Source organism: Caretta caretta, chromosome 2 (assembly GCF_965140235.1).
Source record: "Caretta caretta isolate rCarCar2 chromosome 2, rCarCar1.hap1, whole genome shotgun sequence".
NCBI lineage: Eukaryota > Metazoa > Chordata > Testudines > Cheloniidae > Caretta > Caretta caretta.
Window position 1 is genome coordinate 186,632,976 of NC_134207.1, and position 19,747 is coordinate 186,652,722.

The 19,747-nt window shown below is 70.6% G+C and overlaps 14 non-coding genes and 1 pseudogene across 14 annotated transcripts; all 15 read left to right on the plus strand.

Moving 5' to 3' along the window:
• Window positions 1-114: 114 nt before the first annotated feature.
• LOC142071328 (5S ribosomal RNA) lies at window positions 115-233 on the plus strand. Its single transcript, XR_012667403.1, has one exon. It is a non-coding gene; the product is annotated as a 5S ribosomal RNA (ribosomal RNA).
• A 1,201-nt stretch (window positions 234-1,434) lies between these two features.
• On the plus strand, window positions 1,435-1,553 carry LOC142071329 (5S ribosomal RNA). Its single transcript, XR_012667404.1, has one exon. It is a non-coding gene; the product is annotated as a 5S ribosomal RNA (ribosomal RNA).
• A 1,196-nt stretch (window positions 1,554-2,749) lies between these two features.
• Window positions 2,750-2,868, plus strand: LOC142071330 (5S ribosomal RNA). The gene has a single exon (XR_012667405.1). It is a non-coding gene; the product is annotated as a 5S ribosomal RNA (ribosomal RNA).
• A 1,201-nt stretch (window positions 2,869-4,069) lies between these two features.
• On the plus strand, window positions 4,070-4,188 carry LOC142071272 (5S ribosomal RNA). The gene has a single exon (XR_012667348.1). It is a non-coding gene; the product is annotated as a 5S ribosomal RNA (ribosomal RNA).
• Window positions 4,189-5,391: 1,203 nt separating this feature from the next.
• On the plus strand, window positions 5,392-5,510 carry LOC142071268 (5S ribosomal RNA). The gene has a single exon (XR_012667343.1). It is a non-coding gene; the product is annotated as a 5S ribosomal RNA (ribosomal RNA).
• A 1,201-nt stretch (window positions 5,511-6,711) lies between these two features.
• On the plus strand, window positions 6,712-6,830 carry LOC142071331 (5S ribosomal RNA). The gene has a single exon (XR_012667406.1). It is a non-coding gene; the product is annotated as a 5S ribosomal RNA (ribosomal RNA).
• A 1,203-nt stretch (window positions 6,831-8,033) lies between these two features.
• On the plus strand, window positions 8,034-8,152 carry LOC142071269 (5S ribosomal RNA). Its single transcript, XR_012667344.1, has one exon. It is a non-coding gene; the product is annotated as a 5S ribosomal RNA (ribosomal RNA).
• Window positions 8,153-9,353: 1,201 nt separating this feature from the next.
• Window positions 9,354-9,472, plus strand: LOC125633135 (5S ribosomal RNA). The gene has a single exon (XR_007355521.1). It is a non-coding gene; the product is annotated as a 5S ribosomal RNA (ribosomal RNA).
• A 1,196-nt stretch (window positions 9,473-10,668) lies between these two features.
• Window positions 10,669-10,787, plus strand: LOC125633134 (5S ribosomal RNA). The gene has a single exon (XR_007355520.1). It is a non-coding gene; the product is annotated as a 5S ribosomal RNA (ribosomal RNA).
• A 1,201-nt stretch (window positions 10,788-11,988) lies between these two features.
• On the plus strand, window positions 11,989-12,107 carry LOC125633133 (5S ribosomal RNA). The gene has a single exon (XR_007355519.1). It is a non-coding gene; the product is annotated as a 5S ribosomal RNA (ribosomal RNA).
• A 1,203-nt stretch (window positions 12,108-13,310) lies between these two features.
• LOC125633131 (5S ribosomal RNA) lies at window positions 13,311-13,429 on the plus strand. Its single transcript, XR_007355517.2, has one exon. It is a non-coding gene; the product is annotated as a 5S ribosomal RNA (ribosomal RNA).
• Window positions 13,430-14,630: 1,201 nt separating this feature from the next.
• LOC125633130 (5S ribosomal RNA) lies at window positions 14,631-14,749 on the plus strand. The gene has a single exon (XR_007355516.1). It is a non-coding gene; the product is annotated as a 5S ribosomal RNA (ribosomal RNA).
• Window positions 14,750-15,945: 1,196 nt separating this feature from the next.
• On the plus strand, window positions 15,946-16,064 carry LOC125633129 (5S ribosomal RNA). Its single transcript, XR_007355515.1, has one exon. It is a non-coding gene; the product is annotated as a 5S ribosomal RNA (ribosomal RNA).
• A 1,201-nt stretch (window positions 16,065-17,265) lies between these two features.
• Window positions 17,266-17,374, plus strand: LOC125633128 (5S ribosomal RNA; annotated as a pseudogene).
• A 1,203-nt stretch (window positions 17,375-18,577) lies between these two features.
• On the plus strand, window positions 18,578-18,696 carry LOC125633127 (5S ribosomal RNA). The gene has a single exon (XR_007355513.2). It is a non-coding gene; the product is annotated as a 5S ribosomal RNA (ribosomal RNA).
• Window positions 18,697-19,747: the final 1,051 nt, after the last annotated feature.

The window sequence follows — 19,747 nt, forward strand, 5'->3', positions numbered from 1 at the left end:
CGTGCGTGAGGGCGTTGCGGACCCGGTGTGGGGGCGGGGAGGGGGGTCGGCGTGGAGCAGGCAGGGCGGTGTCTGTGGGCTCGTTTAAAGGCAGGCAAAGCGGCAGGCAGCAGCGTCTACGGCCATACCACCCTGAACACGCCCGATCTCGTCTGATCTCGGAAGCTAAGCAGGGTCGGGCCTGGTTAGTACTTGGATGGGAGACCTCCTGGGAATACTGGGTGCTGTAGGCTTTTGCCGGCCCTCGCCACGCTCCCTGCCGCTGCCCGGCTGCAGGTCTCCCTGCGGCACAGGCTTTTGCCGCCTGGTCCTCGCTTGCTTCCGCAGAGGTCTCGCAGGCCGTAGCCACCTCGCCCGCCGCAGCCCAGGGCGAGGGCTTGGGGCGCCCGGCCCCGCGGCGTCTTTGTTTTTCTTACCAGGCGGCGCTCTTGCCCCCTTGGCAGCAGGTGTGGGAGGCCAGCTGGCCGAAGCGGCGGCAGGCGCCCCAAGGCCTGTCTGCCCTCGCGCTCCCTGCCCGCCGCTTCAGCTCCGCCGCTGGAGGCTGGGAGAAAGGAAAGCCAGAAGCCTTGCCGTGCGGCGCAGCCCGGGCCTTTGGGGTGGCTGGTTGAGGGAAGCCCTTTGCCAGCCTGCCTCCTTGGCAGCTGGCCCTTTGAAAGTGAGGGGAGGGAGGCAGCCGCTGTCCTTTTGGCCGGGAAGGCTGCCTGCGGGCCTGGAGCAGTCCCTGCCTCGGCTTCGGGGCCGGTAAGTGGGAAAGGTGGGTGCTGGTCGCCTCTGGGCTGGTCTCCCTGAGGAGGCGGCGGTGGCCCATCCTGCCTCCCCCGGGGCCTTGCGAAGCGGGAGACGGGCCCGGGGGAGGCCCCCGGGGGGCGCGTCCCGGGTTTCCCGGAGCGAGCAAAAGGCAGGCCAAGTGCGGGAGGGCGTCCCCAGGGAGGCGTGAGAGCTGTGTCGAGGACCGGGAGGTGTGAGGAAAGGCGAGCGGGCTGTGCGGGAGCTGCCCCTGCGGGGTGCGTGCAGGTGAGGCGCGGGAGCGGGCATGCGGGCGGCAGCCCCGTCCTGGGCGGTGCGTTTCCCCTGTGGGTTTTGTGTCGGGGTGTGTGCGTGTGTGTGCGTGCAGTTTGTGAGGGCGTCATCTGAGGAGCGAGTGCGTGGTGAGAGGGGAGCGGGTGTGTATTTGTGGGGGGTGGGGAGGAGGGTTCGTCGCGGTGCGTGTGGGCCGGGGGTCGGGGGCTGCGGATGGTGCTGCGGGGCGTGAGCCTGGGTGTGTGGAGGCTGGGGTGCGAGGCCGGTGGCGCGTGCGTGCGTGCGTGCGTGGGTGCGCGCGTGCGTGAGGGCGTTGCGGACCCGGTGTGGGGGCGGGGAGGGGGGGTCAGCGTGGAGCAGGCAGGGCGGTGTCTGTGGGCTCGTTTAAAGGCAGGCAAAGCGGCAGGCAGCAGCGTCTACGGCCATACCACCCTGAACACGCCCGATCTCGTCTGATCTCGGAAGCTAAGCAGGGTCGGGCCTGGTTAGTACTTGGATGGGAGACCTCCTGGGAATACTGGGTGCTGTAGGCTTTTGCCGGCCCTCGCCACGCTCCCTGCCGCTGCCCGGCTGCAGGTCTCCCTGCGGCACAGGCTTTTGCCGCCTGGTCCTCGCTTGCTTCCGCAGAGGTCTCGCAGGCCGTAGCCACCTCGCCCGCCGCAGCCCAGGGCGAGGGCTTGGGGCGCCCGGCCCCGCGGCGTCTTTGTTTTTCTTACCAGGCGGCGCTCTTGCCCCCTTGGCAGCAGGTGTGGGAGGCCAGCTGGCCGAAGCGGCGGCAGGCGCCCCAAGGCCTGTCTGCCCTCGCGCTCCCTGCCCGCCGCTTCAGCTCCGCCGCTGGAGGCTGGGAGAAAGGAAAGCCAGAAGCCTTGCCGTGCGGCGCAGCCCGGGCCTTTGGGGTGGCTGGTTGAGGGAAGCCCTTTGCCAGCCTGCCTCCTTGGCAGCTGGCCCTTTGAAAGTGAGGGGAGGGAGGCAGCTGCTGTCCTTTTGGCCGGGAAGGCTGCCTGCGGGCCTGGAGCAGTCCCTGCCTCGGCTTCGGGGCCGGTAAGTGGGAAAGGTGGGTGCTGGTCGCCTCTGGGCTGGTCTCCCTGAGGAGGCGGCGGTGGCCCATCCTGCCTCCCCCGGGGCCTTGCGAAGCGGGAGACGGGCCCGGGGGAGGCCCCCGGGGGGCGCGTCCCGGGTTTCCCGGAGCGAGCAAAAGGCAGGCCAAGTGCGGGAGGGCGTCCCCAGGGAGGCGTGAGAGCTGTGTCGAGGACCGGGAGGTGTGAGGAAAGGCGAGCGGGCTGTGCGGGAGCTGCCCCTGCGGGGTGCGTGCAGGTGAGGCGCGGGAGCGGGCGTGCGGGCGGCAGCCCCGTCCTGGGCGGTGCGTTTCCCCTGTGGGTTTTGTGTCGGGGTGTGTGCGTGTGTGTGCGTGCAGTTTGTGAGGGCGTCATCTGAGGAGCGAGTGCGTGGTGAGAGGGGAGCGGGTGTGTATTTGTGGGGGGTGGGGAGGAGGGTTCGTCGCGGTGCGTGTGGGCCGGGGGTCGGGGGCTGCGGATGGTGCTGCGGGGCGTGAGCCTGGGTGTGTGGAGGCTGGGGTGCGAGGCCGGTGGCGCGTGCGTGCGTGCGTGGGTGCGCGCGTGCGTGAGGGCGTTGCGGACCCGGTGTGGGGGCGGGGGGGGGGGTCGGCGTGGAGCAGGCAGGGCGGTGTCTGTGGGCTCGTTTAAAGGCAGGCAAAGCGGCAGGCAGCAGCGTCTACGGCCATACCACCCTGAACACGCCCGATCTCGTCTGATCTCGGAAGCTAAGCAGGGTCGGGCCTGGTTAGTACTTGGATGGGAGACCTCCTGGGAATACTGGGTGCTGTAGGCTTTTGCCGGCCCTCGCCACGCTCCCTGCCGCTGCCCGGCTGCAGGTCTCCCTGCGGCACAGGCTTTTGCCGCCTGGTCCTCGCTTGCTTCCGCAGAGGTCTCGCAGGCCGTAGCCACCTCGCCCGCCGCAGCCCAGGGCGAGGGCTTGGGGCGCCCGGCCCCGCGGCGTCTTTGTTTTTCTTACCAGGCGGCGCTCTTGCCCCCTTGGCAGCAGGTGTGGGAGGCCAGCTGGCCGAAGCGGCGGCAGGCGCCCCAAGGCCTGTCTGCCCTCGCGCTCCCTGCCCGCCGCTTCAGCTCCGCCGCTGGAGGCTGGGAGAAAGGAAAGCCAGAAGCCTTGCCGTGCGGCGCAGCCCGGGCCTTTGGGGTGGCTGGTTGAGGGAAGCCCTTTGCCAGCCTGCCTCCTTGGCAGCTGGCCCTTTGAAAGTGAGGGGAGGGAGGCAGCCGCTGTCCTTTTGGCCGGGAAGGCAGCCTGCGGGCCTGGAGCAGTCCCTGCCTCGGCTTCGGGGCCGGTAAGTGGGAAAGGTGGGTGCTGGTCGCCTCTGGGCTGGTCTCCCTGAGGAGGCGGCGGTGGCCCATCCTGCCTCCCCCGGGGCCTTGCGAAGCGGGAGACGGGCCCGGGGGAGGCCCCCGGGGGGCGCGTCCCGGGTTTCCCGGAGCGAGCAAAAGGCAGGCCAAGTGCGGGAGGGCGTCCCCAGGGAGGCGTGAGAGCTGTGTCGAGGACCGGGAGGTGTGAGGAAAGGCGAGCGGGCTGTGCGGGAGCTGCCCCTGCGGGGTGCGTGCAGGTGAGGCGCGGGAGCGGGCATGCGGGCGGCAGCCCCGTCCTGGGCGGTGCGTTTCCCCTGTGGGTTTTGTGTCGGGGTGTGTGCGTGTGTGTGCGTGCAGTTTGTGAGGGCGTCATCTGAGGAGCGAGTGCGTGGTGAGAGGGGAGCGGGTGTGTATTTGTGGGGGGTGGGGAGGAGGGTTCGTCGCGGTGCGTGTGGGCCGGGGGTCGGGGGCTGCGGATGGTGCTGCGGGGCGTGAGCCTGGGTGTGTGGAGGCTGGGGTGCGAGGCCGGTGGTGCGTGCGTGCGTGCGTGCGTGGGTGCGCGCGTGCGTGAGGGCGTTGCGGACCCGGTGTGGGGGCGGGGAGGGGGGGTCAGCGTGGAGCAGGCAGGGCGGTGTCTGTGGGCTCGTTTAAAGGCAGGCAAAGCGGCAGGCAGCAGCGTCTACGGCCATACCACCCTGAACACGCCCGATCTTGTCTGATCTCGGAAGCTAAGCAGGGTCGGGCCTGGTTAGTACTTGGATGGGAGACCTCCTGGGAATACTGGGTGCTGTAGGCTTTTGCCGGCCCTCGCCACGCTCCCTGCCGCTGCCCGGCTGCAGGTCTCCCTGCGGCACAGGCTTTTGCCGCCTGGTCCTCGCTTGCTTCCGCAGAGGTCTCGCAGGCCGTAGCCACCTCGCCCGCCGCAGCCCAGGGCGAGGGCTTGGGGCGCCCGGCCCCGCGGCGTCTTTGTTTTTCTTACCAGGCGGCGCTCTTGCCCCCTTGGCAGCAGGTGTGGGAGGCCAGCTGGCCGAAGCGGCGGCAGGCGCCCCAAGGCCTGTCTGCCCTCGCGCTCCCTGCCCGCCGCTTCAGCTCCGCCGCTGGAGGCTGGGAGAAAGGAAAGCCAGAAGCCTTGCCGTGCGGCGCAGCCCGGGCCTTTGGGGTGGCTGGTTGAGGGAAGCCCTTTGCCAGCCTGCCTCCTTGGCAGCTGGCCCTTTGAAAGTGAGGGGAGGGAGGCAGCCGCTGTCCTTTTGGCCGGGAAGGCTGCCTGCGGGCCTGGAGCAGTCCCTGCCTCGGCTTCGGGGCCGGTAAGTGGGAAAGGTGGGTGCTGGTCGCCTCTGGGCTGGTCTCCCTGAGGAGGCGGCGGTGGCCCATCCTGCCTCCCCCGGGGCCTTGCGAAGCGGGAGACGGGCCCGGGGGAGGCCCCCGGGGGGCGCGTCCCGGGTTTCCCGGAGCGAGCAAAAGGCAGGCCAAGTGCGGGAGGGCGTCCCCAGGGAGGCGTGAGAGCTGTGTCGAGGACCGGGAGGTGTGAGGAAAGGCGAGCGGGCTGTGCGGGAGCTGCCCCTGCGGGGTGCGTGCAGGTGAGGCGCGGGAGCGGGCGTGCGGGCGGCAGCCCCGTCCTGGGCGGTGCGTTTCCCCTGTGGGTTTTGTGTCGGGGTGTGTGCGTGTGTGTGCGTGCAGTTTGTGAGGGCGTCATCTGAGGAGCGAGTGCGTGGTGAGAGGGGAGCGGGTGTGTATTTGTGGGGGGTGGGGAGGAGGGTTCGTCGCGGTGCGTGTGGGCCGGGGGTCGGGGGCTGCGGATGGTGCTGCGGGGCGTGAGCCTGGGTGTGTGGAGGCTGGGGTGCGAGGCCGGTGGCGCGTGCGTGCGTGCGTGCGTGGGTGCGCGCGTGCGTGAGGGCGTTGCGGACCCGGTGTGGGGGCGGGGAGGGGGGGGGTCGGCGTGGAGCAGGCAGGGCGGTGTCTGTGGGCTCGTTTAAAGGCAGGCAAAGCGGCAGGCAGCAGCGTCTACGGCCATACCACCCTGAACACGCCCGATCTCGTCTGATCTTGGAAGCTAAGCAGGGTCGGGCCTGGTTAGTACTTGGATGGGAGACCTCCTGGGAATACTGGGTGCTGTAGGCTTTTGCCGGCCCTCGCCACGCTCCCTGCCGCTGCCCGGCTGCAGGTCTCCCTGCGGCACAGGCTTTTGCCGCCTGGTCCTCGCTTGCTTCCGCAGAGGTCTCGCAGGCCGTAGCCACCTCGCCCGCCGCAGCCCAGGGCGAGGGCTTGGGGCGCCCGGCCCCGCGGCGTCTTTGTTTTTCTTACCAGGCGGCGCTCTTGCCCCCTTGGCAGCAGGTGTGGGAGGCCAGCTGGCCGAAGCGGCGGCAGGCGCCCCAAGGCCTGTCTGCCCTCGCGCTCCCTGCCCGCCGCTTCAGCTCCGCCGCTGGAGGCTGGGAGAAAGGAAAGCCAGAAGCCTTGCCGTGCGGCGCAGCCCGGGCCTTTGGGGTGGCTGGTTGAGGGAAGCCCTTTGCCAGCCTGCCTCCTTGGCAGCTGGCCCTTTGAAAGTGAGGGGAGGGAGGCAGCCGCTGTCCTTTTGGCCGGGAAGGCTGCCTGCGGGCCTGGAGCAGTCCCTGCCTCGGCTTCGGGGCCGGTAAGTGGGAAAGGTGGGTGCTGGTCGCCTCTGGGCTGGTCTCCCTGAGGAGGCGGCGGTGGCCCATCCTGCCTCCCCCGGGGCCTTGCGAAGCGGGAGACGGGCCCGGGGGAGGCCCCCGGGGGGCGCGTCCCGGGTTTCCCGGAGCGAGCAAAAGGCAGGCCAAGTGCGGGAGGGCGTCCCCAGGGAGGCGTGAGAGCTGTGTCGAGGACCGGGAGGTGTGAGGAAAGGCGAGCGGGCTGTGCGGGAGCTGCCCCTGCGGGGTGCGTGCAGGTGAGGCGCGGGAGCGGGCGTGCGGGCGGCAGCCCCGTCCTGGGCGGTGCGTTTCCCCTGTGGGTTTTGTGTCGGGGTGTGTGCGTGTGTGTGCGTGCAGTTTGTGAGGGCGTCATCTGAGGAGCGAGTGCGTGGTGAGAGGGGAGCGGGTGTGTATTTGTGGGGGGTGGGGAGGAGGGTTCGTCGCGGTGCGTGTGGGCCGGGTGTCGGGGGCTGCGGATGGTGCTGCGGGGCGTGAGCCTGGGTGTGTGGAGGCTGGGGTGCGAGGCCGGTGGCGCGTGCGCGCGTGCGTGCGTGGGTGCGCGCGTGCGTGAGGGCGTTGCGGACCCGGTGTGGGGGCGGGGAGGGGGGGTCAGCGTGGAGCAGGCAGGGCGGTGTCTGTGGGCTCGTTTAAAGGCAGGCAAAGCGGCAGGCAGCAGCGTCTACGGCCATACCACCCTGAACACGCCCGATCTCGTCTGATCTCGGAAGCTAAGCAGGGTCGGGCCTGGTTAGTACTTGGATGGGAGACCTCCTGGGAATACTGGGTGCTGTAGGCTTTTGCCGGCCCTCGCCACGCTCCCTGCCGCTGCCCGGCTGCAGGTCTCCCTGCGGCACAGGCTTTTGCCGCCTGGTCCTCGCTTGCTTCCGCAGAGGTCTCGCAGGCCGTAGCCACCTCGCCCGCCGCAGCCCAGGGCGAGGGCTTGGGGCGCCCGGCCCCGCGGCGTCTTTGTTTTTCTTACCAGGCGGCGCTCTTGCCCCCTTGGCAGCAGGTGTGGGAGGCCAGCTGGCCGAAGCGGCGGCAGGCGCCCCAAGGCCTGTCTGCCCTCGCGCTCCCTGCCCGCCGCTTCAGCTCCGCCGCTGGAGGCTGGGAGAAAGGAAAGCCAGAAGCCTTGCCGTGCGGCGCAGCCCGGGCCTTTGGGGTGGCTGGTTGAGGGAAGCCCTTTGCCAGCCTGCCTCCTTGGCAGCTGGCCCTTTGAAAGTGAGGGGAGGGAGGCAGCTGCTGTCCTTTTGGCCGGGAAGGCTGCCTGCGGGCCTGGAGCAGTCCCTGCCTCGGCTTCGGGGCCGGTAAGTGGGAAAGGTGGGTGCTGGTCGCCTCTGGGCTGGTCTCCCTGAGGAGGCGGCGGTGGCCCATCCTGCCTCCCCCGGGGCCTTGCGAAGCGGGAGACGGGCCCGGGGGAGGCCCCCGGGGGGCGCGTCCCGGGTTTCCCGGAGCGAGCAAAAGGCAGGCCAAGTGCGGGAGGGCGTCCCCAGGGAGGCGTGAGAGCTGTGTCGAGGACCGGGAGGTGTGAGGAAAGGCGAGCGGGCTGTGCGGGAGCTGCCCCTGCGGGGTGCGTGCAGGTGAGGCGCGGGAGCGGGCGTGCGGGCGGCAGCCCCGTCCTGGGCGGTGCGTTTCCCCTGTGGGTTTTGTGTCGGGGTGTGTGCGTGTGTGTGCGTGCAGTTTGTGAGGGCGTCATCTGAGGAGCGAGTGCGTGGTGAGAGGGGAGCGGGTGTGTATTTGTGGGGGGTGGGGAGGAGGGTTCGTCGCGGTGCGTGTGGGCCGGGGGTCGGGGGCTGCGGATGGTGCTGCGGGGCGTGAGCCTGGGTGTGTGGAGGCTGGGGTGCGAGGCCGGTGGCGCGTGCGTGCGTGCGTGCGTGGGTGCGCGCGTGCGTGAGGGCGTTGCGGACCCGGTGTGGGGGCGGGGAGGGGGGGGGTCGGCGTGGAGCAGGCAGGGCGGTGTCTGTGGGCTCGTTTAAAGGCAGGCAAAGCGGCAGGCAGCAGCGTCTACGGCCATACCACCCTGAACACGCCCGATCTCGTCTGATCTTGGAAGCTAAGCAGGGTCGGGCCTGGTTAGTACTTGGATGGGAGACCTCCTGGGAATACTGGGTGCTGTAGGCTTTTGCCGGCCCTCGCCACGCTCCCTGCCGCTGCCCGGCTGCAGGTCTCCCTGCGGCACAGGCTTTTGCCGCCTGGTCCTCGCTTGCTTCCGCAGAGGTCTCGCAGGCCGTAGCCACCTCGCCCGCCGCAGCCCAGGGCGAGGGCTTGGGGCGCCCGGCCCCGCGGCGTCTTTGTTTTTCTCACCAGGCGGCGCTCTTGCCCCCTTGGCAGCAGGTGTGGGAGGCCAGCTGGCCGAAGCGGCGGCAGGCGCCCCAAGGCCTGTCTGCCCTCGCGCTCCCTGCCCGCCGCTTCAGCTCCGCCGCTGGAGGCTGGGAGAAAGGAAAGCCAGAAGCCTTGCCGTGCGGCGCAGCCCGGGCCTTTGGGGTGGCTGGTTGAGGGAAGCCCTTTGCCAGCCTGCCTCCTTGGCAGCTGGCCCTTTGAAAGTGAGGGGAGGGAGGCAGCCGCTGTCCTTTTGGCCGGGAAGGCTGCCTGCGGGCCTGGAGCAGTCCCTGCCTCGGCTTCGGGGCCGGTAAGTGGGAAAGGTGGGTGCTGGTCGCCTCTGGGCTGGTCTCCCTGAGGAGGCGGCGGTGGCCCATCCTGCCTCCCCCGGGGCCTTGCGAAGCGGGAGACGGGCCCGGGGGAGGCCCCCGGGGGGCGCGTCCCGGGTTTCCCGGAGCGAGCAAAAGGCAGGCCAAGTGCGGGAGGGCGTCCCCAGGGAGGCGTGAGAGCTGTGTCGAGGACCGGGAGGTGTGAGGAAAGGCGAGCGGGCTGTGCGGGAGCTGCCCCTGCGGGGTGCGTGCAGGTGAGGCGCGGGAGCGGGCGTGCGGGCGGCAGCCCCGTCCTGGGCGGTGCGTTTCCCCTGTGGGTTTTGTGTCGGGGTGTGTGCGTGTGTGTGCGTGCAGTTTGTGAGGGCGTCATCTGAGGAGCGAGTGCGTGGTGAGAGGGGAGCGGGTGTGTATTTGTGGGGGGTGGGGAGGAGGGTTCGTCGCGGTGCGTGTGGGCCGGGTGTCGGGGGCTGCGGATGGTGCTGCGGGGCGTGAGCCTGGGTGTGTGGAGGCTGGGGTGCGAGGCCGGTGGCGCGTGCGCGCGTGCGTGCGTGGGTGCGCGCGTGCGTGAGGGCGTTGCGGACCCGGTGTGGGGGCGGGGAGGGGGGGTCAGCGTGGAGCAGGCAGGGCGGTGTCTGTGGGCTCGTTTAAAGGCAGGCAAAGCGGCAGGCAGCAGCGTCTACGGCCATACCACCCTGAACACGCCCGATCTCGTCTGATCTCGGAAGCTAAGCAGGGTCGGGCCTGGTTAGTACTTGGATGGGAGACCTCCTGGGAATACTGGGTGCTGTAGGCTTTTGCCGGCCCTCGCCACGCTCCCTGCCGCTGCCCGGCTGCAGGTCTCCCTGCGGCACAGGCTTTTGCCGCCTGGTCCTCGCTTGCTTCCGCAGAGGTCTCGCAGGCCGTAGCCACCTCGCCCGCCGCAGCCCAGGGCGAGGGCTTGGGGCGCCCGGCCCCGCGGCGTCTTTGTTTTTCTTACCAGGCGGCGCTCTTGCCCCCTTGGCAGCAGGTGTGGGAGGCCAGCTGGCCGAAGCGGCGGCAGGCGCCCCAAGGCCTGTCTGCCCTCGCGCTCCCTGCCCGCCGCTTCAGCTCCGCCGCTGGAGGCTGGGAGAAAGGAAAGCCAGAAGCCTTGCCGTGCGGCGCAGCCCGGGCCTTTGGGGTGGCTGGTTGAGGGAAGCCCTTTGCCAGCCTGCCTCCTTGGCAGCTGGCCCTTTGAAAGTGAGGGGAGGGAGGCAGCTGCTGTCCTTTTGGCCGGGAAGGCTGCCTGCGGGCCTGGAGCAGTCCCTGCCTCGGCTTCGGGGCCGGTAAGTGGGAAAGGTGGGTGCTGGTCGCCTCTGGGCTGGTCTCCCTGAGGAGGCGGCGGTGGCCCATCCTGCCTCCCCCGGGGCCTTGCGAAGCGGGAGACGGGCCCGGGGGAGGCCCCCGGGGGGCGCGTCCCGGGTTTCCCGGAGCGAGCAAAAGGCAGGCCAAGTGCGGGAGGGCGTCCCCAGGGAGGCGTGAGAGCTGTGTCGAGGACCGGGAGGTGTGAGGAAAGGCGAGCGGGCTGTGCGGGAGCTGCCCCTGCGGGGTGCGTGCAGGTGAGGCGCGGGAGCGGGCGTGCGGGCGGCAGCCCCGTCCTGGGCGGTGCGTTTCCCCTGTGGGTTTTGTGTCGGGGTGTGTGCGTGTGTGTGCGTGCAGTTTGTGAGGGCGTCATCTGAGGAGCGAGTGCGTGGTGAGAGGGGAGCGGGTGTGTATTTGTGGGGGGTGGGGAGGAGGGTTCGTCGCGGTGCGTGTGGGCCGGGGGTCGGGGGCTGCGGATGGTGCTGCGGGGCGTGAGCCTGGGTGTGTGGAGGCTGGGGTGCGAGGCCGGTGGCGCGTGCGTGCGTGCGTGGGTGCGCGCGTGCGTGAGGGCGTTGCGGACCCGGTGTGGGGGCGGGGGGGGGGGTCGGCGTGGAGCAGGCAGGGCGGTGTCTGTGGGCTCGTTTAAAGGCAGGCAAAGCGGCAGGCAGCAGCGTCTACGGCCATACCACCCTGAACACGCCCGATCTCGTCTGATCTCGGAAGCTAAGCAGGGTCGGGCCTGGTTAGTACTTGGATGGGAGACCTCCTGGGAATACTGGGTGCTGTAGGCTTTTGCCGGCCCTCGCCACGCTCCCTGCCGCTGCCCGGCTGCAGGTCTCCCTGCGGCACAGGCTTTTGCCGCCTGGTCCTCGCTTGCTTCCGCAGAGGTCTCGCAGGCCGTAGCCACCTCGCCCGCCGCAGCCCAGGGCGAGGGCTTGGGGCGCCCGGCCCCGCGGCGTCTTTGTTTTTCTTACCAGGCGGCGCTCTTGCCCCCTTGGCAGCAGGTGTGGGAGGCCAGCTGGCCGAAGCGGCGGCAGGCGCCCCAAGGCCTGTCTGCCCTCGCGCTCCCTGCCCGCCGCTTCAGCTCCGCCGCTGGAGGCTGGGAGAAAGGAAAGCCAGAAGCCTTGCCGTGCGGCGCAGCCCGGGCCTTTGGGGTGGCTGGTTGAGGGAAGCCCTTTGCCAGCCTGCCTCCTTGGCAGCTGGCCCTTTGAAAGTGAGGGGAGGGAGGCAGCCGCTGTCCTTTTGGCCGGGAAGGCAGCCTGCGGGCCTGGAGCAGTCCCTGCCTCGGCTTCGGGGCCGGTAAGTGGGAAAGGTGGGTGCTGGTCGCCTCTGGGCTGGTCTCCCTGAGGAGGCGGCGGTGGCCCATCCTGCCTCCCCCGGGGCCTTGCGAAGCGGGAGACGGGCCCGGGGGAGGCCCCCGGGGGGCGCGTCCCGGGTTTCCCGGAGCGAGCAAAAGGCAGGCCAAGTGCGGGAGGGCGTCCCCAGGGAGGCGTGAGAGCTGTGTCGAGGACCGGGAGGTGTGAGGAAAGGCGAGCGGGCTGTGCGGGAGCTGCCCCTGCGGGGTGCGTGCAGGTGAGGCGCGGGAGCGGGCATGCGGGCGGCAGCCCCGTCCTGGGCGGTGCGTTTCCCCTGTGGGTTTTGTGTCGGGGTGTGTGCGTGTGTGTGCGTGCAGTTTGTGAGGGCGTCATCTGAGGAGCGAGTGCGTGGTGAGAGGGGAGCGGGTGTGTATTTGTGGGGGGTGGGGAGGAGGGTTCGTCGCGGTGCGTGTGGGCCGGGGGTCGGGGGCTGCGGATGGTGCTGCGGGGCGTGAGCCTGGGTGTGTGGAGGCTGGGGTGCGAGGCCGGTGGTGCGTGCGTGCGTGCGTGCGTGGGTGCGCGCGTGCGTGAGGGCGTTGCGGACCCGGTGTGGGGGCGGGGAGGGGGGGTCAGCGTGGAGCAGGCAGGGCGGTGTCTGTGGGCTCGTTTAAAGGCAGGCAAAGCGGCAGGCAGCAGCGTCTACGGCCATACCACCCTGAACACGCCCGATCTCGTCTGATCTCGGAAGCTAAGCAGGGTCGGGCCTGGTTAGTACTTGGATGGGAGACCTCCTGGGAATACTGGGTGCTGTAGGCTTTTGCCGGCCCTCGCCACGCTCCCTGCCGCTGCCCGGCTGCAGGTCTCCCTGCGGCACAGGCTTTTGCCGCCTGGTCCTCGCTTGCTTCCGCAGAGGTCTCGCAGGCCGTAGCCACCTCGCCCGCCGCAGCCCAGGGCGAGGGCTTGGGGCGCCCGGCCCCGCGGCGTCTTTGTTTTTCTTACCAGGCGGCGCTCTTGCCCCCTTGGCAGCAGGTGTGGGAGGCCAGCTGGCCGAAGCGGCGGCAGGCGCCCCAAGGCCTGTCTGCCCTCGCGCTCCCTGCCCGCCGCTTCAGCTCCGCCGCTGGAGGCTGGGAGAAAGGAAAGCCAGAAGCCTTGCCGTGCGGCGCAGCCCGGGCCTTTGGGGTGGCTGGTTGAGGGAAGCCCTTTGCCAGCCTGCCTCCTTGGCAGCTGGCCCTTTGAAAGTGAGGGGAGGGAGGCAGCCGCTGTCCTTTTGGCCGGGAAGGCTGCCTGCGGGCCTGGAGCAGTCCCTGCCTCGGCTTCGGGGCCGGTAAGTGGGAAAGGTGGGTGCTGGTCGCCTCTGGGCTGGTCTCCCTGAGGAGGCGGCGGTGGCCCATCCTGCCTCCCCCGGGGCCTTGCGAAGCGGGAGACGGGCCCGGGGGAGGCCCCCGGGGGGCGCGTCCCGGGTTTCCCGGAGCGAGCAAAAGGCAGGCCAAGTGCGGGAGGGCGTCCCCAGGGAGGCGTGAGAGCTGTGTCGAGGACCGGGAGGTGTGAGGAAAGGCGAGCGGGCTGTGCGGGAGCTGCCCCTGCGGGGTGCGTGCAGGTGAGGCGCGGGAGCGGGCGTGCGGGCGGCAGCCCCGTCCTGGGCGGTGCGTTTCCCCTGTGGGTTTTGTGTCGGGGTGTGTGCGTGTGTGTGCGTGCAGTTTGTGAGGGCGTCATCTGAGGAGCGAGTGCGTGGTGAGAGGGGAGCGGGTGTGTATTTGTGGGGGGTGGGGAGGAGGGTTCGTCGCGGTGCGTGTGGGCCGGGGGTCGGGGGCTGCGGATGGTGCTGCGGGGCGTGAGCCTGGGTGTGTGGAGGCTGGGGTGCGAGGCCGGTGGCGCGTGCGTGCGTGCGTGCGTGGGTGCGCGCGTGCGTGAGGGCGTTGCGGACCCGGTGTGGGGGCGGGGAGGGGGGGGGTCGGCGTGGAGCAGGCAGGGCGGTGTCTGTGGGCTCGTTTAAAGGCAGGCAAAGCAGCAGGCAGCAGCGTCTACGGCCATACCACCCTGAACACGCCCGATCTCGTCTGATCTTGGAAGCTAAGCAGGGTCGGGCCTGGTTAGTACTTGGATGGGAGACCTCCTGGGAATACTGGGTGCTGTAGGCTTTTGCCGGCCCTCGCCACGCTCCCTGCCGCTGCCCGGCTGCAGGTCTCCCTGCGGCACAGGCTTTTGCCGCCTGGTCCTCGCTTGCTTCCGCAGAGGTCTCGCAGGCCGTAGCCACCTCGCCCGCCGCAGCCCAGGGCGAGGGCTTGGGGCGCCCGGCCCCGCGGCGTCTTTGTTTTTCTTACCAGGCGGCGCTCTTGCCCCCTTGGCAGCAGGTGTGGGAGGCCAGCTGGCCGAAGCGGCGGCAGGCGCCCCAAGGCCTGTCTGCCCTCGCGCTCCCTGCCCGCCGCTTCAGCTCCGCCGCTGGAGGCTGGGAGAAAGGAAAGCCAGAAGCCTTGCCGTGCGGCGCAGCCCGGGCCTTTGGGGTGGCTGGTTGAGGGAAGCCCTTTGCCAGCCTGCCTCCTTGGCAGCTGGCCCTTTGAAAGTGAGGGGAGGGAGGCAGCCGCTGTCCTTTTGGCCGGGAAGGCTGCCTGCGGGCCTGGAGCAGTCCCTGCCTCGGCTTCGGGGCCGGTAAGTGGGAAAGGTGGGTGCTGGTCGCCTCTGGGCTGGTCTCCCTGAGGAGGCGGCGGTGGCCCATCCTGCCTCCCCCGGGGCCTTGCGAAGCGGGAGACGGGCCCGGGGGAGGCCCCCGGGGGGCGCGTCCCGGGTTTCCCGGAGCGAGCAAAAGGCAGGCCAAGTGCGGGAGGGCGTCCCCAGGGAGGCGTGAGAGCTGTGTCGAGGACCGGGAGGTGTGAGGAAAGGCGAGCGGGCTGTGCGGGAGCTGCCCCTGCGGGGTGCGTGCAGGTGAGGCGCGGGAGCGGGCGTGCGGGCGGCAGCCCCGTCCTGGGCGGTGCGTTTCCCCTGTGGGTTTTGTGTCGGGGTGTGTGCGTGTGTGTGCGTGCAGTTTGTGAGGGCGTCATCTGAGGAGCGAGTGCGTGGTGAGAGGGGAGCGGGTGTGTATTTGTGGGGGGTGGGGAGGAGGGTTCGTCGCGGTGCGTGTGGGCCGGGTGTCGGGGGCTGCGGATGGTGCTGCGGGGCGTGAGCCTGGGTGTGTGGAGGCTGGGGTGCGAGGCCGGTGGCGCGTGCGCGCGTGCGTGCGTGGGTGCGCGCGTGCGTGAGGGCGTTGCGGACCCGGTGTGGGGGCGGGGAGGGGGGGTCAGCGTGGAGCAGGCAGGGCGGTGTCTGTGGGCTCGTTTAAAGGCAGGCAAAGCGGCAGGCAGCAGCGTCTACGGCCATACCACCCTGAACACGCCCGATCTCGTCTGATCTCGGAAGCTAAGCAGGGTCGGGCCTGGTTAGTACTTGGATGGGAGACCTCCTGGGAATACTGGGTGCTGTAGGCTTTTGCCGGCCCTCGCCACGCTCCCTGCCGCTGCCCGGCTGCAGGTCTCCCTGCGGCACAGGCTTTTGCCGCCTGGTCCTCGCTTGCTTCCGCAGAGGTCTCGCAGGCCGTAGCCACCTCGCCCGCCGCAGCCCAGGGCGAGGGCTTGGGGCGCCCGGCCCCGCGGCGTCTTTGTTTTTCTTACCAGGCGGCGCTCTTGCCCCCTTGGCAGCAGGTGTGGGAGGCCAGCTGGCCGAAGCGGCGGCAGGCGCCCCAAGGCCTGTCTGCCCTCGCGCTCCCTGCCCGCCGCTTCAGCTCCGCCGCTGGAGGCTGGGAGAAAGGAAAGCCAGAAGCCTTGCCGTGCGGCGCAGCCCGGGCCTTTGGGGTGGCTGGTTGAGGGAAGCCCTTTGCCAGCCTGCCTCCTTGGCAGCTGGCCCTTTGAAAGTGAGGGGAGGGAGGCAGCTGCTGTCCTTTTGGCCGGGAAGGCTGCCTGCGGGCCTGGAGCAGTCCCTGCCTCGGCTTCGGGGCCGGTAAGTGGGAAAGGTGGGTGCTGGTCGCCTCTGGGCTGGTCTCCCTGAGGAGGCGGCGGTGGCCCATCCTGCCTCCCCCGGGGCCTTGCGAAGCGGGAGACGGGCCCGGGGGAGGCCCCCGGGGGGCGCGTCCCGGGTTTCCCGGAGCGAGCAAAAGGCAGGCCAAGTGCGGGAGGGCGTCCCCAGGGAGGCGTGAGAGCTGTGTCGAGGACCGGGAGGTGTGAGGAAAGGCGAGCGGGCTGTGCGGGAGCTGCCCCTGCGGGGTGCGTGCAGGTGAGGCGCGGGAGCGGGCGTGCGGGCGGCAGCCCCGTCCTGGGCGGTGCGTTTCCCCTGTGGGTTTTGTGTCGGGGTGTGTGCGTGTGTGTGCGTGCAGTTTGTGAGGGCGTCATCTGAGGAGCGAGTGCGTGGTGAGAGGGGAGCGGGTGTGTATTTGTGGGGGGTGGGGAGGAGGGTTCGTCGCGGTGCGTGTGGGCCGGGGGTCGGGGGCTGCGGATGGTGCTGCGGGGCGTGAGCCTGGGTGTGTGGAGGCTGGGGTGCGAGGCCGGTGGCGCGTGCGTGCGTGCGTGGGTGCGCGCGTGCGTGAGGGCGTTGCGGACCCGGTGTGGGGGCGGGGGGGGGGGTCGGCGTGGAGCAGGCAGGGCGGTGTCTGTGGGCTCGTTTAAAGGCAGGCAAAGCGGCAGGCAGCAGCGTCTACGGCCATACCACCCTGAACACGCCCGATCTCGTCTGATCTCGGAAGCTAAGCAGGGTCGGGCCTGGTTAGTACTTGGATGGGAGACCTCCTGGGAATACTGGGTGCTGTAGGCTTTTGCCGGCCCTCGCCACGCTCCCTGCCGCTGCCCGGCTGCAGGTCTCCCTGCGGCACAGGCTTTTGCCGCCTGGTCCTCGCTTGCTTCCGCAGAGGTCTCGCAGGCCGTAGCCACCTCGCCCGCCGCAGCCCAGGGCGAGGGCTTGGGGCGCCCGGCCCCGCGGCGTCTTTGTTTTTCTTACCAGGCGGCGCTCTTGCCCCCTTGGCAGCAGGTGTGGGAGGCCAGCTGGCCGAAGCGGCGGCAGGCGCCCCAAGGCCTGTCTGCCCTCGCGCTCCCTGCCCGCCGCTTCAGCTCCGCCGCTGGAGGCTGGGAGAAAGGAAAGCCAGAAGCCTTGCCGTGCGGCGCAGCCCGGGCCTTTGGGGTGGCTGGTTGAGGGAAGCCCTTTGCCAGCCTGCCTCCTTGGCAGCTGGCCCTTTGAAAGTGAGGGGAGGGAGGCAGCCGCTGTCCTTTTGGCCGGGAAGGCAGCCTGCGGGCCTGGAGCAGTCCCTGCCTCGGCTTCGGGGCCGGTAAGTGGGAAAGGTGGGTGCTGGTCGCCTCTGGGCTGGTCTCCCTGAGGAGGCGGCGGTGGCCCATCCTGCCTCCCCCGGGGCCTTGCGAAGCGGGAGACGGGCCCGGGGGAGGCCCCCGGGGGGCGCGTCCCGGGTTTCCCGGAGCGAGCAAAAGGCAGGCCAAGTGCGGGAGGGCGTCCCCAGGGAGGCGTGAGAGCTGTGTCGAGGACCGGGAGGTGTGAGGAAAGGCGAGCGGGCTGTGCGGGAGCTGCCCCTGCGGGGTGCGTGCAGGTGAGGCGCGGGAGCGGGCATGCGGGCGGCAGCCCCGTCCTGGGCGGTGCGTTTCCCCTGTGGGTTTTGTGTCGGGGTGTGTGCGTGTGTGTGCGTGCAGTTTGTGAGGGCGTCATCTGAGGAGCGAGTGCGTGGTGAGAGGGGAGCGGGTGTGTATTTGTGGGGGGTGGGGAGGAGGGTTCGTCGCGGTGCGTGTGGGCCGGGGGTCGGGGGCTGCGGATGGTGCTGCGGGGCGTGAGCCTGGGTGTGTGGAGGCTGGGGTGCGAGGCCGGTGGTGCGTGCGTGCGTGCGTGCGTGGGTGCGCGCGTGCGTGAGGGCGTTGCGGACCCGGTGTGGGGGCGGGGAGGGGGGGTCAGCGTGGAGCAGGCAGGGCGGTGTCTGTGGGCTCGTTTAAAGGCAGGCAAAGCGGCAGGCAGCAGCGTCTACGGCCATACCACCCTGAACACGCCTGATCTCGGAAGCTAAGCAGGGTCGGGCCTGGTTAGTACTTGGATGGGAGACCTCCTGGGAATACTGGGTGCTGTAGGCTTTTGCCGGCCCTCGCCACGCTCCCTGCCGCTGCCCGGCTGCAGGTCTCCCTGCGGCACAGGCTTTTGCCGCCTGGTCCTCGCTTGCTTCCGCAGAGGTCTCGCAGGCCGTAGCCACCTCGCCCGCCGCAGCCCAGGGCGAGGGCTTGGGGCGCCCGGCCCCGCGGCGTCTTTGTTTTTCTTACCAGGCGGCGCTCTTGCCCCCTTGGCAGCAGGTGTGGGAGGCCAGCTGGCCGAAGCGGCGGCAGGCGCCCCAAGGCCTGTCTGCCCTCGCGCTCCCTGCCCGCCGCTTCAGCTCCGCCGCTGGAGGCTGGGAGAAAGGAAAGCCAGAAGCCTTGCCGTGCGGCGCAGCCCGGGCCTTTGGGGTGGCTGGTTGAGGGAAGCCCTTTGCCAGCCTGCCTCCTTGGCAGCTGGCCCTTTGAAAGTGAGGGGAGGGAGGCAGCCGCTGTCCTTTTGGCCGGGAAGGCTGCCTGCGGGCCTGGAGCAGTCCCTGCCTCGGCTTCGGGGCCGGTAAGTGGGAAAGGTGGGTGCTGGTCGCCTCTGGGCTGGTCTCCCTGAGGAGGCGGCGGTGGCCCATCCTGCCTCCCCCGGGGCCTTGCGAAGCGGGAGACGGGCCCGGGGGAGGCCCCCGGGGGGCGCGTCCCGGGTTTCCCGGAGCGAGCAAAAGGCAGGCCAAGTGCGGGAGGGCGTCCCCAGGGAGGCGTGAGAGCTGTGTCGAGGACCGGGAGGTGTGAGGAAAGGCGAGCGGGCTGTGCGGGAGCTGCCCCTGCGGGGTGCGTGCAGGTGAGGCGCGGGAGCGGGCGTGCGGGCGGCAGCCCCGTCCTGGGCGGTGCGTTTCCCCTGTGGGTTTTGTGTCGGGGTGTGTGCGTGTGTGTGCGTGCAGTTTGTGAGGGCGTCATCTGAGGAGCGAGTGCGTGGTGAGAGGGGAGCGGGTGTGTATTTGTGGGGGGTGGGGAGGAGGGTTCGTCGCGGTGCGTGTGGGCCGGGGGTCGGGGGCTGCGGATGGTGCTGCGGGGCGTGAGCCTGGGTGTGTGGAGGCTGGGGTGCGAGGCCGGTGGCGCGTGCGTGCGTGCGTGCGTGGGTGCGCGCGTGCGTGAGGGCGTTGCGGACCCGGTGTGGGGGCGGGGAGGGGGGGGGTCGGCGTGGAGCAGGCAGGGCGGTGTCTGTGGGCTCGTTTAAAGGCAGGCAAAGCAGCAGGCAGCAGCGTCTACGGCCATACCACCCTGAACACGCCCGATCTCGTCTGATCTTGGAAGCTAAGCAGGGTCGGGCCTGGTTAGTACTTGGATGGGAGACCTCCTGGGAATACTGGGTGCTGTAGGCTTTTGCCGGCCCTCGCCACGCTCCCTGCCGCTGCCCGGCTGCAGGTCTCCCTGCGGCACAGGCTTTTGCCGCCTGGTCCTCGCTTGCTTCCGCAGAGGTCTCGCAGGCCGTAGCCACCTCGCCCGCCGCAGCCCAGGGCGAGGGCTTGGGGCGCCCGGCCCCGCGGCGTCTTTGTTTTTCTTACCAGGCGGCGCTCTTGCCCCCTTGGCAGCAGGTGTGGGAGGCCAGCTGGCCGAAGCGGCGGCAGGCGCCCCAAGGCCTGTCTGCCCTCGCGCTCCCTGCCCGCCGCTTCAGCTCCGCCGCTGGAGGCTGGGAGAAAGGAAAGCCAGAAGCCTTGCCGTGCGGCGCAGCCCGGGCCTTTGGGGTGGCTGGTTGAGGGAAGCCCTTTGCCAGCCTGCCTCCTTGGCAGCTGGCCCTTTGAAAGTGAGGGGAGGGAGGCAGCCGCTGTCCTTTTGGCCGGGAAGGCTGCCTGCGGGCCTGGAGCAGTCCCTGCCTCGGCTTCGGGGCCGGTAAGTGGGAAAGGTGGGTGCTGGTCGCCTCTGGGCTGGTCTCCCTGAGGAGGCGGCGGTGGCCCATCCTGCCTCCCCCGGGGCCTTGCGAAGCGGGAGACGGGCCCGGGGGAGGCCCCCGGGGGGCGCGTCCCGGGTTTCCCGGAGCGAGCAAAAGGCAGGCCAAGTGCGGGAGGGCGTCCCCAGGGAGGCGTGAGAGCTGTGTCGAGGACCGGGAGGTGTGAGGAAAGGCGAGCGGGCTGTGCGGGAGCTGCCCCTGCGGGGTGCGTGCAGGTGAGGCGCGGGAGCGGGCGTGCGGGCGGCAGCCCCGTCCTGGGCGGTGCGTTTCCCCTGTGGGTTTTGTGTCGGGGTGTGTGCGTGTGTGTGCGTGCAGTTTGTGAGGGCGTCATCTGAGGAGCGAGTGCGTGGTGAGAGGGGAGCGGGTGTGTATTTGTGGGGGGTGGGGAGGAGGGTTCGTCGCGGTGCGTGTGGGCCGGGTGTCGGGGGCTGCGGATGGTGCTGCGGGGCGTGAGCCTGGGTGTGTGGAGGCTGGGGTGCGAGGCC